We start from the raw sequence: 17,939 nt of genomic DNA, 5'->3' as shown, positions 1-17,939 counted from the left end.
ATAAGCTAAAAGGCCTTCATACATACTTTGTACATACACAAGCTCACTGATAGGTGGTGCTGCTGGGGTAGAAACTTAGATAAACTAACATGCAAATTCAGTTCCAGTTGTAGAGGGAAAGTCAGCTATGGAGATCTCAGCATGTTTTTGGATATGGTAGCTGCTTCATATAGTATTCAAAAAGTAAGAAAGCCTATAAAGAAGCAATATAGTAACACTTATGTTGTACAATTACATATCTACTCATGCATGCATAGTATTCAGTAGACACAGTTTTTAGATTTGATTTTTGCAGATATTAGGGCTGTCAAGTTATTAAAAAATTAATCACGATTAATTATGTGATTAATCATGTTGTTAAATAATAGAATACCATTTATTTAAATATTTTTGGATTACTTCTACATTTTCAAATATATTGATTTCAATTACAATACAGAATATAAAGTGTACAGTGCTCACTTTATATTTATTTTTGATTACAAATATTTGCACTGTAAAAAAGGATCAGAAGAAATAGTATTTCAATTCACATAATACAAGTACTCTAGTGCAATGTCTATCATGAAAGTTGAATTTACAAATGTAGAATTATGTAACAAAGAATAACTGCACTCAAAAATAAAACAATGTAAAAATCAGTGCTTACAAGTCCTCTCAGTCGTACTACTTGTTCAGCCAATCGCTCAGACAAACAAATTTGTTTACATTTGTGGGAAATAATGCTGCGCATTCATGGGCGATGGGTGGAGCCCCCCCTTCAGGGAGGCTAGCCCCCGGCTTTGCCGTTTCCATCTGCCCCCCGTAACCGGAGCCCCGAGACCCCACCCCCCCCAATGGCTGGAGCAACAAATCCCTCCCCCCAGCCCAGAGGAGCCCGGTCCAGCTGCATCCGCGCTGTGCCTTCCCTCCTTTCCCCAGACCCCAAGCCATCTTGGAAAAGCTGCAGCATCTCTTCTGGAAGAAGAATCTTTTGATATGCCCCATGTAAGTTCCGGAGTAGCTGAGAAGGCATTAGTAATCTCTCTGGAGCCCAGGGAGATTACAGATGAACTCAGGAATCTGAATAGCACATACCTTTTCAGGCACCTCAGAACCTGCATGGGGCATAATAAAGTCAAAATTTCCCCCGCCAAACCTGCAACCAGGTGTCCAGCAGCAGCGGCAGCGGCAGCCTCCCCTGGCTTATTATACCCTCTGCCCATGTGCCCGCTTCTTGTTTATAATGTCACCTGAAAGTGAGAACAGATGTTCGCATGACACTGTTATATCCAGTGATGCAAGATATTTACATGCGAGATGCACTAAATATTCATATGTCCCTTCATGCTTCGACCATCATTCCAGAGGACATGCGTCCATGTCCATGCTGATGACAGGTTCTGTTCAATAATGATCCAAAGCAGTGCGGACCTATACATGTTCATTTTCATCATCTGAGTCAGATGCCAGCAGCAGAAGGTTGACACTCTTTTTTGGTGATTCAGATTCTGTAGTCTCTGCATCAGAATGTTTTTAAGACTTCTGAAAGCATGATCCACACCTCGTCCCTCTCAGATTTTGGAAGGCACTTCAGATTCTTAAGGCTTGGGTCGAGTGCTGTAGCTATCTTTAGAAATCTCACATTGGTACCTTCTTTGAGTTTTGCCAAATTTGTAGTGATAGTGTTCTTAGAACGAAGAACATGTGCTGGGTCATCATCAGAGACTACTATAACATTAAATATATAGCACAATGCAGGTAAAACACAAAGCACGATACATACAATTCTCTCCCTAGGAATTCAATCACAAATTTAATTAACACTTTATTTTTTTTAACAAGCGTCATCAGCATGGAAGCATGTCCTCTGGAATGGTGGCCGAAGCATGAACAGGCATATGAATGTTTAGTGCATCTGGCACATAAATAACTTGCAACACTGGCTAAAAAAGTGACATGCAAATGCCTATTTTCACTTTCAGGTGACATTGTAAATAAGAAGAGGGCAGTATTATCTCCCGTAAATGTAAACAAACTTATTTTCTTAGTGATTGCCTGAACAAGAAGTAGGACTGAATGGACTTGTAAGCACTGTAGTTTTACATTGTTTTACTTCTGAGTGCAGTTATGTAACAAAAAAAGTCTATATTTGTAAGTTGCACTTTCATGTTGAAGAGATTGCACTACAGTACTTGTATGAGGTGAATAGAAAAAATACTATTTCTTTTGTTTATCTTTTTTACAGTGCAAATAATAATACAGTATAAAGTGAGCACTGTACACTCTGTATTCTGTGTTGTAAATGAAATAAATATGTTTATGAATGCAGAAAAACATCCAAAAATATTTATAATAAATTTCAATTGGTATTCTATTATTAATCATGTGATTAAAACTGTGATTAATCGCAATTAATTTTAACAGTGATTAATTTTTTAGAGTTAATCGAGTGAGTTCACTGAGATTAATTGACAGCCCTAGCAGATATGCATATGATGAATTATATGTGAAAATAAATTCCAACTCATGTCATGGTTATGAAATTATTCTATAGGAATGTCACATCTGCCAGATTTCACTGATATTTGCTAAAAATAAAGCTATCAGGACTAAATTACCAAGATGATTACTTCTACAGTTAAGTGCATTTAATTTGTTTTATTAAGCATTCTAAGCTTGCAATGTTCTTTTAGAATTAAATTTTATATTTACTGTATATATCATGGGATTCTTAAACATTCTGGAATCTTTGCAAAGTTATGAATATCAATATAAGTTAGTTTTGTTGTTGTTTTGTTTTCTTTCCAGGCCTTCTTGATACATTGTATAGTTGTTTTTCAGTTTTGCTGCTCAAACCAAATATTGCATCACACCATGTTTACATGACCAGAGGACATCACATTAGGAGCTCGTGTTCAGTAACAAACTTAATCACTAAATGCTTATTTTTGGATACTTGATTTTATATGTAAGCAGAGTCTGAATGAGCTCTCCCCTGACATCTAGTGGTGAGTTGTGGAAAAGGATTTCAGGAGCTGATCTCATTTGCATGGGCACGCACACCCTGCCTAGGTGTTCAGCATGATGGGATTGCTTGCCCAAATGGTCATTTTTGGCTGGTGTGAGATCCCCAGTCTCTTTGTTATTGGGGCAGGAGTAATAAAGGGTTGTTATCCTTGTTGTGCGAATCAAGGACAGCAGAACTGTACTTGGCATTTCCCAATTGAGGAACTCACCCTCAACTAAACGGCACTTGCTAGGCAGGGGACATGGGAGGAGGAGGAGGAGTTGTTAGTCTGCTATTATGAGACCTAGGAGACAAGGGATCAGTTCCCTGCTCTGCCACAGACCTCTTTGGGAAACTCACTTAGGCACCTAAATACTTTCTGGGATTTAGGCCTAGCTCCCACTGATTTCCATTAAAGGGGAGTTAGGTGCCTAAATACTTTTGAGGATCTGGGCGTTAGTATCACTGCACCTCAGTTCCCCAGCTGCAAAATGGGGATGATAGCACTGTCCTACTGCACAGGAGTGCTGTGAGGACACACATTAAAGATTGTGGAGTATTATGATACAATAGGAATGGAAGTCATGTAAGCACCATAATAATAATGGATAGGCAGACATGCAAGTTTTACTTAAACCCTGTAAAAATACGTAGGTTAATAGCATGGTCAGATTTATACATCATGTTGCCTTCTGGATAGAGGCCAAACTTGGAGAGATTGGTATAGGCTGGGAGCATTCCCAAGATAATGTTCAGCCTCAGGGTGAGGGAAGTATGACAAGGACAGAATGTGCATGTGGAAAGACCTTGTGCTACATCATGCACTGGAAAAAGTGATCAGCCAGGAGAGTGAGTAGCATTCCCAGCACAGAGCTGGTGCTCATGCCCTTTTGGCTATGCAGTCAGGTAACAAAATAACTCTAGCACAAGCACAGCAAGGAGGAAATGATTGAGGAGGAGCTATTTGTGTTATGGCTGTGCGCAGAGGCCCCAGTTGAGACTGGGGTCCCACTGGGTTAGATCAGTGGTTTTCAACCAGTGGTCTGGGGAACCCCTGGGGATCCACAGACTATGTCTAAGATTTCTAAAGGGGTCTGCACCTCCATTCAATATTTTTTAGGGGTCCACATATAAAAAAGGTTGAAAACCACTGTTAGGTGGTGTATAGACAAATAAGAATGGCCATACTGGATTAGACCAAAGGTCCATCTAGTCCAGTCTCATAGTAACACACAGTCTCTGTCCCAAAGTCTGTCCCAAAGCAAAACAGACTAAAGGTGAGACGAAGTATCCTATTTCAGAGATGGGAATCTGAGGAACTGACGGATTAAATGACTTGTCCAAGATCACATATGTAGGGTAAGTATAAAATGAAAGAATTAAAGTTAGCTTAAGTTTAGTTAAGGAAATATATATGTGTTGTAAAGAAAGGCCCTGACTAGCAAGCAGAAGGAAAGTCTTGAAAATCATAAGTGATAAGGCCAGAAGGAATAAAGTAGGGATGATGTCTGGTCAAAGAATAACTATTGAGATTGGGGAAGTTTAAAAAAAGAAGGCCTCTGACTAATAGGGGTGACTGCAGATGGTTTTAAATCAAACCAAGAGAGTCCATCTTAAAATGAGCCAACATGACCCTTCCCCAACCACCACACCAGTGTTAAAGGCTGTGTGATGCACTGAGAAAACGGGCAGCAAGAAAGCGGGGAGGAAAGGCCTTGGGAAGAGAGAAGTTTGTAAATCTTATCTGGATTAAGCCTAGAAATAAGGGTGAACTGTCTCCAATTGGTTTTTAGCTGAAGTCAATGATTGCAATGACATCACTTGTTTGTTAAAGGGTATAAAAAGTAAACTCTTAAAAGGTTCATTGCTAATACCTGTTGGAGCTGACCAATATGGGTCTAAGCACCCAGAGGTTTAGCCCATTTGTAAGTATCTTGATCAAATGCTTATAAAAGTTTTGGGGTTTTTTGAATGTAGTAAATTGCTTATTATTTAGGCTTTTTAGACATGTTTAGAGCAATTGTATAAGTATCATGTGGCCTTTGTATTTACTAAAGGAATTTATGGTTAAATTAGTGTTTAGTGGTTTTCCATATTAATATTTTCAAATGTTATTAATAAGACTCTGTGTTTGTTATGGAGGTCATGAAAGTCACGTATTCTGTGACTTTCCGTGACCTCCGTGACTTCTGCAGCGGCCGGCGCACCTGGCCCGTGGACCACCTGAGAGATTGGGCAGCCCCTGGGCCAGGTGCACTGGCCACTGCTGGGGCAGTCTCGGGCCCCCCCTGCCCTCCAGCAGCAGGAGTTTGGGTGTGGGGGCTCAGGGCTGGGGTGCAGGGCTGTGCTTAGCTGGGGGGCTCAGCTCCTAGCTCCATGTGCTGCCTCCGCCTGCAGGCACCGCCCTGGCAGCTCCCATTGGCCGTGGTTCCCAGCCAATGGGAGCTGCAGAACCGGGGCTTGAGGCAGAGCGGAGGCAACATGTGGAACTAGGAGCTGGAGGTTGCTGCTTCCCAAGAGTTGGGTAGGGAGTCTGCCCCAGCCCTGCCAACTCCCCCCCCCAGCACCTGCGGCGCCCCCCAAGTTTTAGTCAGGGGTTTATAGTAAAAGTCATGTGCAGGTCACTAGCTGTGAATTTTTGTTTACTGCCCGTGACCTGTCCATGATTTTTACTAAAAATACCTGTGACCAAAACGTAGCCTTAGTTATTAATAATTCCAACAACACAGGAATGCTGCAGCAACCCTGGGATATGAACCCAGATCTCCTGAGTCCCAAGCCCTTCTTATAATCACAGGACCAGCCTTCCTTTACCCCAAGAATGAAATATTGGTAAAAGCCTTCAACAGTAACTAATACCCTGACATCCATGCACCTTTGCTGCTGCTGAGCGGGGCAGGGTGAGACAAAAGCCATTCCAAGATTATCCTGGTCTCTACTGACTCAGAACACAGACAAATCAAGCAGTAACCAATAAACAATCCTTTTGCAAGAAAACAAAACCAAAAAACAAACAAAAAAGCAACATCTGGACAATATAGTGACCAATTAGCATTACAAAATGTATGGACACCCAATAAATACCTGCATAAAGCCAATAACTATTGTTTTACAAACATTAAAAATGGGCATTTCTTTAATATCCTGCTACAAATAATCAGTTTGCTTTGCAAAAAAAGGGAATGGAATAACTATTTCTGTTCAACAATATTAAAGTGCCTTCTACTGGTGTATGTATGTATCTGAGTATTTAGGAATAGGTAATGACTATTCAATACTTCTGTTCTCCCTCCTGTGAGATAGATTTCAGGAGCATGGGGACTCCAGTTACTAGAATTAAGGGACTTCAAGATCACATTTGCATGACTAAATGTTGCAATTGCCTTTTATAGTTTGATTAATGTTATAGATTTATTGTGAGGATGATGAAATTGCATTATATATTAAACTAAATGTCACATGTTCTCCAGCTGAGAAAAGGATGCATCAAAGAAGTCTGCTGAAATACATGCCCAAAATATATACTAGATGCCTTTTTAGAGGCTTAAAAGCTTTAAAAATTTTCACCTGATGTGTTGTGCTATTGCCAAGTAATCAGCAGGGGTCTTGCACTAAAAAAAGAAAAGAAAAGAAATGAGAAAATAGACTCTGGGAATATACTGAGGTAGTGCAGTAGGTGAACAGAGGCTTTGACTAATTTAATGCCATTATTCTTCTACAACTAATACACTCTCCAATAATTCCACATTATCCCAAATACCTACAGTCCTCATTAGAGCTATGATAAAAATGTCACAGTACATTTTCTCTCCCTTCTAAGTTCCCAACTCCCTTGCTGCTTTCTGTGCGGTGGCTTAAGCAGAGTAGAACTGTAGTGCATTAGAACTCCCAGTAGACATCAGTGTTTCCATAGAATCATAGAATATCAGGGTTGGAAGGGACCTCAAGAGGTCATCTAGTCCAACCCCCTGCTCAAAGCAGGACCAATTCCCAACTAAATCAGCCCAGTCAGGGCTTTGTCAAGTCGGGCCTTAAAAACCTCCAAAGAAGGAGACTCCACCACCTCCCTAGTTAACGCATTCCAGTGCTTCACCACCCTCCTAGTGAAAAAGTTTTTCCTAATATCCAACCTAGACCTCCCCCACTGCAACTTGAGACCACTGCTCCTTGTTCTGTCATCTGCCACCACTGAGAACAGCCGAGCTCCATCCTCTTTGGAACCCCCCTCAGGTAGTTGAAAGCAGCTATCAAATCCCCCCTCATTTTTTCTGTTGTAATAATAAACTCTTTGCCTTACAGGGGCTCTGGAGTCCCCACAGTTACCAAGGAAAACCAGAAGGACAGTAGAGGTGGGCAGTGGAATGCAGTCTTGGGTAGCAAAAAAGAAAAAGTAACTTCTTGGAGAGCGACGGAACGTGTGGGACAACAGACATGTGAAGCTTTGCTTGTAACATTTCACCAATACAGCAGGCAGTGCCTAACTATTAAATGATGAGGACTAGGGGGAAAAAAATTCCCCTGTGGGGAAGTTTTTACAAAATTCTTCACCTTCTTGTTACATATCTGATAAACTGTCAGAGACAGGACTCCAGACCAGATGGACCATGGCTCTGATCCAGTATAGCAATTTCTTTGTATTATTATTCCAAAAATGTAAAGCAATTAACAGAACCAGTAAATAAAACACATTGTAAAGTATATTTCAGATTTTTAAAATAGTTATTTTACCAGCTGTTTATAAGTGTGTTGGAAATTTACTGCTTAGTGGTTTGAACCTGCCAGCTATTGGCACACAGAGCTTCTACTGAATTCAGTTTATTTCCTTGCTGATTTTTCCTTCCACATCACTGTAGATAGCTAGCTTACTATTTTAAGGTGTCTCATGAGTGCGTGGTACTGGCACTGATTTTATTTTTTTAAAGAAAAGACAACATAGAAGCATTTACTTGGAGGAAAGTAAGGACATAAGAATGGCCATGCCAGGTCAGACCAATGGTCCATCTAGCCCAGTATCCTGTCTTCTGACGGTGGCTGGTGCCAGATGCTTCAGAGAGAATGCACAGAGCCATGGAGGGCAAGTTCTTCCCTGGTATTATTATGTATTTGTCAAGTCCCTAGTGATTGTGCTAGACGCTATAGATCAGAGGTGGGAAAACTGTCACCCACGGGACAATCGTGCCCGGCCTTTGAGCTCCCAGCTGGGGAGGCTAGCCCCCGGCCCCTCCTCTGCTGTTCCCCCTCTCCCACAGCCACGCCGCTACGCGGGCAGCGCTCTGGGTGGCAGGGCTGCGTGCTCCTGCAGGGCAGTACAGCAGCATGTCTGGCTCCAAGTGGCGCGGCTGCCAGACATGCTGCTCTGAGTGGCATGGTAAGGGGGCCGGGGGACTGGATAAGGGGCAAGGAGTCCTGGGGAGCAGTCAGGGGACAGGGAGCAGGAGGGTTGGATGGGGCGGAGGTTCTGCGGGTGGCCAGTCAGGGGACAGGGAAGGTTGTATAAGCATGGGAGTCTTGGGGGGCCAGTCAGGGGGCAGAGGTGTGGCTAGGGGTTGGGGCAGTCAGGGGACGGGGGGGGGATGGATAGGGGGTGGGGTCCTGGGGGGCAGTTAGGGTCAGGGGGTCCCGGGAGGGGGTGGTTAGGGGACAAGGAGTGGGGCGGGGGTTGGATGGATCAGAGGTTCTGAGGGGGGCAGTCCGGGGATGGGAAGGCAGATGGAGGCAGGGGCCAGGCTGTTTGGGGAGGCACAGTCTTCCCTACCCGGTCCTCCATACAGTTTTGCAATGCTGATGTGGCCCTCGGGCCAAAAAGTTTGCCCACTGCTGCGATAGACACACTTGATAAAAAAAAGGAATGCCCTCTTAAAGAGGGCGCTCCGGAGTTGGAAAAGAGCTAATTCCCTGGACAACCAGCAGGAGGTGCCGTGCTGGTGAGTTGTCACCCCGCCACACAGATCAAAAAGTTTTGTAGCAAGGCCACTGATGGCAGCCCTGCCCCTCCACACCCAAACCCAAACCCAAACCATTGTGCATTTTTAATTTACCATTGCGCCTGCAGTGGCAACTGGGGAGGTTCTGTGGTCTGAAGCATCCCTCTCACAATATATTGAAGTTCAGTTTGTAAAAGTAACATTTTATGTCCTTTAAATTCCACAAGGATTTTTTCTGTGCTCCTGCACTGGGCTATTTGAGACAATCACCCTCTGTGCCTTGTCCTGTTTCAGGCTGCTTGGCTACTACTGACTGTAGTACCTCCACAGCTCACCCCCACTGCAGCAGAAGTCTGTCCCAATGTACCATCACATGAGGGACATGCGGCCAGAGGAAAGGCCTGGAGAGAGGCCCGAGGAAAGGCTCAGGCTGGCTGCACAGCTTGAGGACAGGGTTTCAACATGGGAGCAAGCACTTGCTTCACAGTTCCTGGAACAGGAACGGCAGCTAAGGAAGGAGGACAAAGCTCAGCAGAAAGAGCCGTTTGTTTGGTTTATATCAGTAATGACTGCAAGAGAAGTGGCTCCTGTTGTGTCACCCACTCCATGGCCTGAGCCCCCTGTGTGCTACCCTGTGCTGCAGTTCAGAAGCAGCTTGGAAGACTCCGTGCCTGGCTGGCCCATGCAATCGGGCTCCATGAGCAGCTGGACAGGGCAACCTTGCCCCATGCAATCCTCCATATTGATTCCCTCCTCTTTGGATGCTTCCACCTCCCTCCCACAGCTCATGTTCACAGCAAACAGGGAAAGGAGAGCAAGTGTCCAAGGCATATGCCATGGTAGGGGGTTTCTGTCTTGTACATGTTTCTACTGTCTACACTTGTACATGCACTTTGGTTTTATTGTTTTTTTTTCCCCTGGAAGGTTCTGTTGATACTGGGGTTTTGGTGAGGTAGTGGCAGCTGGCCTGCCTAAGAATGGGTGAATGTTGTACTTTCCTAATATATCTTTATAAATGCAGTTTATTTCTTCAAGAAAGTTTATTTCTACCCTTACTTCACATCATACGAAGTGTATTCAAAATAATACAACACATGATAGGGGACACTTAGGAATTAGTATGCAAAGACTATCCCTCAATATAGTTATCTACAGCCATTCATACTGCAGTCACTTCTTTACAACAATCCATTCCGTGAATAACCCCCTCCCCACATTTCGTAAGTAGTCATGTTATTCATAAGTACATTGGATGGCACTAAAATTCTATACCCCTCCCCAAGCACCCCAGCCCTCCTCACATTCAATGAGCCTCCATATTACTCCCCATGCAAGTCCATAATGTCAGGGATGTTGTGTGCTCCCACTTATGTTGCCCAGGTGCATCCAGCTGCAGTCAGTGCGCTTTCTGGCTTAGTGTACCGATTCAGTCGCCCCTCGCTGTTCTAGGGCCAGTCAGGGAGAAATGGCTCACCTCCAGCTTCAAAAAGATCAGGAAGAACACAGCAAGCCACAGTATTGCAGACAGCATTGATGACACTGGCACCAAACGGGTCTGCAAACATCTCCAGTGGGATTTCAATCTGCCAAAAGCACATTCAACAACCATTTTGCACCTGCTGAGAGTGTAATTAAACAGTCTTTTGCCAGGGCCTCTGAAATCTTATGGTGTCATAAGCCAAGCAAAAAGACGTAGGCAGGTTTCCCCAGAATAATGGTGGGGACAGTAACTCCATTTATGACAATATCATTGGTGGGAATAGTGTTTCAGCCTGTCCATGAATATAGACTCCTGATTGGTGGAAAACCCTGGCATCATGAACTTTTCCAGTGCAGCCCATGTTGACATTCACAAATCACCTTCTGTGGTCCATGAGGACCTGCATAACAATAGAGTAGTACCCTTTGCGGTTTATATACTCACGTGCTCCCTGAGAAAGGCAAATTGTGGGCACGAGTCCTATCAATAGCCTCAGCACAGTGGAAACCCCATTCTCTCAAAGCCAGCAATTACCTCCAGAATATCTTTTATGCCCGCCACTTTGAGGTAAATCACATCCCCGATTGCCTCAGATCCCTCCACCACCACTTTACCCACAATTGACTTTCCAACACCAAATTGGTTTGCAGCAGACCTGTAGCAACTTGGGGTAGCCAGCTTGCAGCCCTGCCACTTCTTGACTGGCAGGGCTGGCCTCATGTGTTTGTCTTTATGCTGGAGGGTCTGGACAAGCTGCTCACAAAGTTCCAGAAATGTAGCTTTCTTCATGCAAAAGTTCTGGACTCACTGCTGGTCATCTCAGGTCTGCGGGAAGATGTGATCCCCTCAGCCTGTGCTTGTGGCCCTGCTCCAGAAGCACCAGTCCACATAGAGAGAATCAGAGGCTGTACCAAGTGCACTGAGAAGCAGCAGCCGGTTTGAATCTGCCGTGCCTGGGTACTCCTCCTCCTCTGCCTCCTCTTGCTCCATCCTAAGCTGTGTTAGCTGCCTTTGATGGGTCAGAAAATGCCACTGAAATATTTACTAGCGTCTCATGGAATCTCTGCTCATTTCTTGACACAGGAGTGAAAGCGCAAGCAAGAGAAGTTCTTTAAAGTGCCTCCTCTGTGGGTGGCTCTGGTAGCTGGGAGCGCACCTACCAAAATGACTGCTCAGCAGGCTGTTCAAACTTCCTATAATGTACACTATGGACAGTCAAGTTTTCCCACAGAACATCACGTCCAAAAGTCCAGAGCAGCCACATTTTAAGTGAACGCTAGGGAGTCTGGGATATAGTTGGTTGATTCAAGTCTGCATGCTCATCTATTATTGGGAGTGGACTACATCCACCCTGACTGAATTGGCCCTGTCAACACTGGTTCTCCACTTGCGAAGTAACTCCCTGCTCTCCATGCATCAGTATATAATGCCTGCATCTGTAACTTTCACTCTATGCATCTGAAGAAGTGAGGTTTTTACCCACGAAATCTTATGCCCAAATAAATCTGTTAGTCTTTAAGGTGCCACCAGACTCCTTGTTTATGCTGAAGTGTGGACACCATAGCCCCAGGCTCAAGCCTGGGTTAGACAATTCTTAACATAGGGTTAACAATCAGTGTGGACACTCAAGCCCTGGGTTCTCTAACCCAGGGTCAGATGATTCGAGTGCTATTATCCCTGAGCTTACATTGCACTGTAGACATATCCAAACAGGGTCACCTGCTCTTACCTATGATCTTGCATTGGCTATATTAGCCTCTGGCAGAGCCATCCTTAGGGTACAGCAAATCCGGGCAACCGCTCTGGGCCCTGCGCTTTGGGGGGGGCCCCCACGGGCCGGCGTGATTGGCCAGTGTGGTCGGTCCCAGAAGTACTGGGTCAGTACTGGAAGTGATGGATTCGTCACTTCCACCTATATACCCCTAGGGATGCCCTGGCCTCTTGTATAGGTGCTCAGATGCTCTGATGATTGGGGATGTTAAGAGCCCACATAACAACTATCCAGAGGCTACTATATACAACAGCAAAGGCCGGCTGTCCTGTTGTTTCAGACAGATAGCAACTAAGAGCCAGGTACTCCTGGACTCAAATCCATGCCAGAGCTGAGATTAATGTGGTTTGGCTGCTCAATATGCCGTTACAAATTGCTGCAAATCTAGTTCATATTCTGGCACAGGTTTCCATGGGATGTCACGGCAGCTGAGTGAATGCCATCAAGCCTCCCAAAAAGGGCTGGCTGATTTCAGGAAATGTTGAGGTCTCTTTAGAGTTTACTATGAATTCTTTATGGTCTCACTCAACAGAATATTTGTATGGCTTTCTGGCATGCAGCAGACACAGAAAGCTGTAACCCTGCTGCGCACAAGGTCAGCCTATTCAGAGACAAAAACTCAGCCACGTGAGGCTAAACCAAGCTGGTTCATCCAGATTTTGTAAAAGTCTAAACTGTGTTGGTTAGCAGTGCAATTATTTTACTGATATAGTTATAACCAGAAAACTCCTAGTGTTGACCCAGATATACAATATAAATATGCTTTGCAAAGGTATAGTTTGTTCCATATGAGCATAACTATACCAGCATAAGCACATTTATATCAGAATAGCAGCCTCCACAGTAGGGGGGTGTAAGCTGTGCAGACTCACCCGTGTGGCGCCTCCTACTGGTCATCCTGAGAAATTAGCTCTTTGACCCAGGAGTGCCCTTTGCAGGCCAGTGATCTGCTTGCTGTTGGCCCCCCATGTCCCTCCCAGGACCCCGGTGCCCTGTTGTCTGGGATGCTGCCCCCCTAGCAGTACTCCACTTTCTCTGGGTTTCCCCACCCACTATCCCCATTTCGCCTCAGTTTTGGCTACTGCCCAGTCTCCATCTAGCCCCCGTTCACTGGGGCAGACTGCAGTATCAGCCACTCATCCTAGGCAAAGGGGTTTGGACTGGCTGCCTTTACCCACCCTCAGGCTGCCCCTCTGCAAGCCCAATACCTAGGTGGGCCTAAGACTAGGCCCTGCAGCCTGGGGAGTTGCTGGCCTAGGGCTTCCCAGCTCCTAAGGCCTTTTCCCAGCCCTGTCTCACTCTAGGTCCCCAGGTGAGTTCCCCAGCAGCCAGGCCTGTCTCCCTCTCCAGTCAGGGAGAGGGACTCTGCTTCTGGCTTCCCAGGCCTTCTTATAAGGCCCAGTTCCTTAGTTTGGGGCATGGCCCCAGCTGCAGCCACTTCCCCCAATCAGCCAGGGTTTTACCTTGCCCAGCCCCAGCCCTCTGCAGGGCTTTTCCAACCCTTCAGGGCTGGAGTGGGTGCTCACCCTGCTACTGGGGGTGTTGTACCACTTTAACTATCCATCATCTTCACCACCATCATGGCAAATCCCAAATGGATGTATCCTCCTTGCAGATCAAGTGTTACCTGAATTGATCTCTAGCTGGGTCCTTACCACAGTCTGACTGGATATTCAGTTTATGTCTATCATTGGCGATCTTATTGCCCCACCAAAGCTTTTGGTGACTATATGATTGCCGGCCATGTAGCAGCATTCATTGGTAAACACACTTCATAATTTGTTGGTCTTCCATTTTGTATGTAAACGAGCTCTGAGTTTTACACAGCCATCTCTAAAGGGTGAGGAAATCTCTCTCAGGGAGGCTTAAGGGGATTTAGCAGCAGTTTAAGGTTGAATAGACTCTCTAGGGATTAATCAATAGGAGGGTGCATCTGTCAGGTTAATAACATATTTTCCTTATGTTGTACTGTGTTCACATTGCAAGCATATGAAGATAGTCTGGTTCTAAACTTTTTTGTATGCAATAGCATTTCATTTTAGTGCTATGCCCAATATGCTTTGAAAGCCCTGTTTCATTCCCAGTAAATACTATTCGATCTTCTGCAGGAGCCACTTATTGACTTTCCCATAGTAAGGTTGTAATTATAAAGGACTATTTGAGTGAAAGATAGCCAAATTCCAAGTTTTGTGCCACAGAAAAACACTGCAGGAGACAATTGATGCTTGACGTGCATGCCATATACGCATATGGTCTCCAGCTGTATTGTGAGCCCATACTGATTTTCCTTCTCCAGATATAATCCACTCTGATTTTTAAATATAATTTTAAAGAAGAAGTAGAAATGCTTCTAAACAAAATAAAACAATTGGTTTGAAAAGGTCATTCACGCTCACACAAAAAGTACTCCTCTTTTTCCATGGAATTTTCTGAAACATAAGTTGTAGATTGAAATTTTCATGCAATTGTTTCCGAAAAATATTTGCTATGCATAGACTCATTGGTCAGCATTTCACTGCAGCTGGATGGCAAATTTCAGTAAGTACTATGTCCTCCTGATTTGACTGGAGACCTGCAGGATCTCTGGATTTTCAAAAATTGTGATAATGTGATCACTTATTTGTCATGGAATTTGGTCAAGATTTTCAAAACTAGGTGCCTAAAGTTAGTATCTCCTAAGTCCAGTTTTTGACACCTAAATAAGCTCCCCCCAAAGTTTCTGGATGCCCAGGACTTTTGGAAGTCAGGCTACTTATGACCATATTTAAGCACCTAAATAAGTGGCCTGACTTTCAAAAGTGCACTAAATATGGACTTAGGAGGCCCTGACTTTAGACATCCAATGTTATAAATTGTGGCCTTTAACTCCTTCTGTATTTAAGGATCTGTCACAAGTAAGGATACTATGCAGTGTTGTTGTTGCTGTGACCCAGGATATGAGCGGGACAAGGTAGGTGAGGTAATATCTTTTATTGAACCAACTTCTGTTGGTGAGTAAGACAAGGTTTTGAGCTACACAGAGCTCTTCTACTTGGAATGGTCCTTTAGAATATTGTGATAACTACTTATGCTAAACAATCTGTTCCACTTTGTATTTAGCGGTGATGCTCAGAGTATGTTTCCCAGACCTGAAGAAGAGCTCTGTGTGAACTTGAAAGCTCGTCTCTCTCACCAACAGAAGTTGGTCCAATAAAAGATATCCCCCTCCCCATCTTGGCTCTCTAATGTAATGATACTGGCAGTAGCTGTGTATTAAGAACCAAATAATCCCTTACACTTTGTTTGCCTTACGCAGGCTGTGGCTTTCCCAAAGTGAAACATCCCTGCCTCAAACTGACAGCAAGTACATTATTTTTGTCCCAAGCTTGCAGTGACTCAAAAGTTCTGTAGAAAAATGTTTAACTCAGAAAGTTCCACTGTTCATATTAACAGATGCACTTCACACCATTTGGTACTTTTTCTGTCAATAACACATAAACCCCATGGAGATAGGCCAAAGATTTTCTTAGCAACCACGTCTCTTTCCTGATGTACATGATTAAGTGCAACAGTCTGTTAAAGGCTTAAAATAAACCTACCTTCTCAATTTGGAATTTCATATAGCGAAACAGGTTTCATCAGTAATGAATCTAGTACTGTTTAAGAAGAATTGTTTCTTTATTTCTGTGGAGGCTAAAGACTCACTAGATGTCATTCAAGAGGGGAATATGGCAGTAGAAATAGTCCTTTGGGAACTGCCCAATCACTCCAGGTAAAGTAAAAGGGTTATCATCAATATTTTGTTTGCTGATATTGACGTTTGTCTCCCCTGTATTTCTAAGCAAGCTTACAATATAAATTGATTAGTTCCTAGTTTGTGCACACTTATTATAAAGAAGGAAACAATATTGCCTCAGACTGTATTTCTCCACTGTACAGTAAATTATAAGTGATGCCTTTGCTAAGAAATTTTCAGTACCAAGATGGCAAATACTTTGGAAAAAAATACATAATATCTGGGGCCATTCTAGGAAATTAAGGCACATCACATTTTAGAAATTTTACTTACTTAACAGATCCCTTAAAACCTTTATGAGAACCTCATTCTTTATGTTCTCAAATGGCGATAAATGTAGGAAATGTCACAATTTCTACCCCACTTTGTTTTTAAAACTGCCTACTAAATGGCTCACCTCACACATACCGGAGGTCCTAAAGATAGACAGAAAGCCCAGAACAGTACTAGACTGTGGAGATGCAACGTGACAAGAAATATTGTACTGAATTGCTATGAAAAAGAATGAGAACACCAGCAAAGGGGACTGAAATCCATTCTTCAGCCCCAACATCATGATGGCTCTTAATGACATACTCCAAGTTACACAGTTACCTTACGGTAGTTTTAAAGTTTCAAGTGTTTTGAGATCTTTGGAAGTACATTTCTACAAAGTATTAACAGTATTTAAATATATTTCCCCAGCTATCTTGGAAGTAGTTTTTCCTCACTAAACACCTGCTGGAACCAAAAGATGGTAAAAATGAAGAATTATTAAATAGGAAAATAAGAAACAAAGGAACAGAAAAAATAGAATATCTACTGGCTTCCAATGATCTTAAGTAGCTTTTCATCCAGGTCTTTTATAGTTTATCTACACTTTCATGCTTTACTGATCTCACATATGAAGAATAATTTCTCCTGTAAATCTGTTTCCTGCATTTAACAACATATCTTCAAAATATAATTCCCCTGATTTGTGTCTTCTTTAGGGAAGTACAGTACTTCATAACAATTCCTCTTAAAAGATTATCTGCAAATATATAGTCTAAAATGCTATCAGCTGTAATATAATGACCCAAATGACCAAGTAAAAGAAAATTTTTTTAAAACCATGCAATACAATAAAAAAGCTCAGTTTTACTTTAACTCATTTAAATAGCAAGAGTAAAATAGAAACGTTGAAGAATGCAGACTATTTTAAATTACCGAATGCCCTATGGCTTTGAATTCATGCTCTACTGTGGTCATACAGTGTCTATGACATCATATTGGAGTGGAGAGTGGTGGGGTCAGATGAAGACTGATGTCATTGGATCTAAAAGAATAAAAGTAAAATCTGTGAGTAGGTACCATTATATGCTGACCATTTCTTTACAGTGAAGGGATCTATATAGGGAGGACAAAGAGCCACCAACGCCCCAGGTAAGTACTCCACAACCTGGGTAGGGGAGGCTTTCTTGTTATTTACACTGAGGTCTAAGAGAATCCCATCCCTTTGAGGGTCAAACTGAAAAATTAATCATTCCCTGCTTTATGGCAATCTAATAAAGCTTCTTGTTAAGCCCTCATAACCCTAAGAGCACCCCAATGCCAGATGGCAAGGGGCTCTCTGGTATGTAACCGTACATCTCAGCTGGCCTGACCAGCTCAATACACTTCACGCACTGTTGTCATGATATTTATTTAAAAGGTGTCTTGTAATACATCACTGGAAAACTATTGCCACACTGGTCACTAATATCAGTGTGAAATATATGTAACAACACTATATGGGAAATTGTGGATCCTCTCTGACCTCACATTTTGGAATCTGTAGATGGCTCATCCTACTAAACAACCTGGAGCATGCTTACAGCTTGGTGTGAGTAAGAAATTACATTAGGCCAAGCTATATCTCACTACAATTAAGTTTTGGACAATAGAAAGTGGGTTATTTTTGTTTGTTTTGTAACCCTTTGATATCTCTTTCCCTCTTGCTTGAAATAACAAAGCTCATAGCTGTAAGTGAATAAACTTAC

The sequence above is a fragment of the Malaclemys terrapin genome, chromosome 3 (assembly GCF_027887155.1).
Source record: "Malaclemys terrapin pileata isolate rMalTer1 chromosome 3, rMalTer1.hap1, whole genome shotgun sequence".
Lineage (NCBI taxonomy): Eukaryota > Metazoa > Chordata > Testudines > Emydidae > Malaclemys > Malaclemys terrapin.
The sequence above is the reverse complement of the archived record's forward strand: the minus strand, read 5'-3'. Positions refer to the sequence as shown.